Source organism: Triticum dicoccoides, chromosome 4B, assembly GCF_002162155.2.
Source record: "Triticum dicoccoides isolate Atlit2015 ecotype Zavitan chromosome 4B, WEW_v2.0, whole genome shotgun sequence".
NCBI classification, from domain to species: domain Eukaryota; kingdom Viridiplantae; phylum Streptophyta; class Magnoliopsida; order Poales; family Poaceae; genus Triticum; species Triticum dicoccoides.
Window position 1 is genome coordinate 490,381,208 of NC_041387.1, and position 1,778 is coordinate 490,382,985.

The 1,778-nt window shown below is 48.3% G+C and overlaps 1 long non-coding RNA gene across 14 annotated transcripts in view; it reads right to left on the reverse strand.

The window, feature by feature from the left end:
- Positions 1–1,510, reverse strand: part of LOC119291045 — a 4,313-nt gene extending 2,803 nt beyond the window's left edge. For 6 of the 14 annotated variants that reach the window (XR_005142182.1, XR_005142184.1, XR_005142180.1 and 3 more), the window contains exons 1-4: positions 1,045–1,509; positions 736–840; positions 405–624; positions 71–327 (exon numbers count right to left, since the gene is read on the reverse strand). This is a non-coding gene — a long non-coding RNA (uncharacterized LOC119291045). Of the gene's footprint in view, positions 1–70; positions 328–404; positions 625–735; positions 841–1,044 lie in introns of all 14 variants that reach the window. The other 8 variants (XR_005142183.1, XR_005142176.1, XR_005142175.1 and 5 more) reach the window with 5 other exon arrangements.
- Between the last annotated feature and the right edge of the window lie 268 nt (positions 1,511–1,778).

The following is a 1,778-nucleotide window of genomic DNA, read 5'->3' on the forward strand; positions in this document are numbered from 1 at the left end:
ACACACCCACTCAGACCAGAGAACATAGCACGACCGGCTGATCAAATTATTGCAAGGTTACATGACTTACATCGCCCTTCAGGATTCCATCTTATCGTATTATAATGGCCTTCACCAAGCTCGTGAAGAGGAATGCATTTTTGGCTGAATATTGGTGCTCTGGCCAGCCTAACCAAGATTTAGTCAAGGAACAGTTGTAGAAAACAAAGACATTAAACTAGAAATGTTATGGTTCATGTAAGGACGATGTAAGGATATATCCATAGACCACAACAAATTCAGAACCTGAAGAAGATCACTGAACATCATACATTGGCCCCTCATTTTCTGCAAATTACTGATAGAGTTAATGACCAGACATTAAAAAATAGTCTCATAAAGAATATCAAAAACTAAGAACTTACTGACAGGAAGAATTCCTTGAAAGGCCCTGTAAGTTGTCAAGTGGTGAAACTTGGTTTCACCATAATACTCTGGTTGATTTTATCCACATCAAGTTCGGAAACAATAGAAGTCCAGTGGACCCCTTGTTCCAGTGGAACTGAACAGTTGGACAGCGAAAAAAGCTCCTACCGACAAAAAACTTGATTTTGTGCATCCTTCTCACAAGAAAAGATCTGAACACTGTGAAAGTCAACAGCAAGTAAGTCATACATTTGCCTCTGGGGGAAATCTAGCAACATGAAATCCTGGAGCACTTGCTAGCTGCATTGCAGTTATGCCTGGTAATCTTACCTTGTACACAATCCCTTTATTAAAATTACTTGTGGCAAAGAAGTGCATCTCGTTAGTCACCATCCATCCGACAAGGACTCATCCGTAGAAAATTTAACTACTAGCCTGTCAAAATTTAATCAACATGTCATGTACCAGTAAGTTTTATGCATATCATTACTAATTGCATACTATAGGTAGATGAAATCAGCAGTCTTAATTATGTGTACAGATTACGAATCACCCTAGAAACAAGAGCAAGATGCCATCAAGTGAGGAGGGAAGGTGGGGGAAAGGGCCATGGAGAGAGAGAGATGGTTGGGGACTCACCTTTGCACTTGGTGGCCGTGAAGATGCGAGCTATTCAAGCACGGACACATTGAGGTCCGAGCTCGTGCACTAGTTGCAGTCTCCGTCGCTCGCCCGCTGAGGCCGCCGTCCGCTGCACCACCACATTAGCTGTCGGCGCTCGGGTTTGCCGCTGTCGTGTCGCAAGGACGGCGTCGAGAGCGGCCGCCGCAGCAAGCCGATGAGGCTGAGATCGAGGACCTGGTGAGGTCGGACGTGAGGGCGCAGGAAGAGCGCCGCGACACCATGGCAGGGGCCGGCAGCGATGGTATATGAGACGACAGAACGAGCGCGCGGTGCTAGGGCGGAGGGTGTGGCGACGAGGGAGGAGGGAGGGAGTGCGGCGGCGGACGAGGGAATGAGGAGGGGGAAGGTGTGGCGGCTCTGGATTGGGGGGCTAGGGTTCACGCCCAACACACGTCTCACGCGCGGCGCGCAAGGAGCCGATGGGAAAATCCGTCTGCACATAGGCACGGCTGACCCAGCCAAGGAACGCGTGAGACGAGCCCACTCGTCATTGGCGTACCAAAACAACCGCGAGGTAAAATCAGGTTTGACTGTAGGTGAAGATCCCATTGTTCAGATGCGCCAACAGGCAGATCGGACGGCCATCGAAGGCCCAATCTGGGGGAGCGCTGGTTGGCTGAGTTGGCTAGCTTCTTTTTTGTTTTAAATTAGCTTTAATAGAAATTTATACTTAAAACAAGCAATGCATT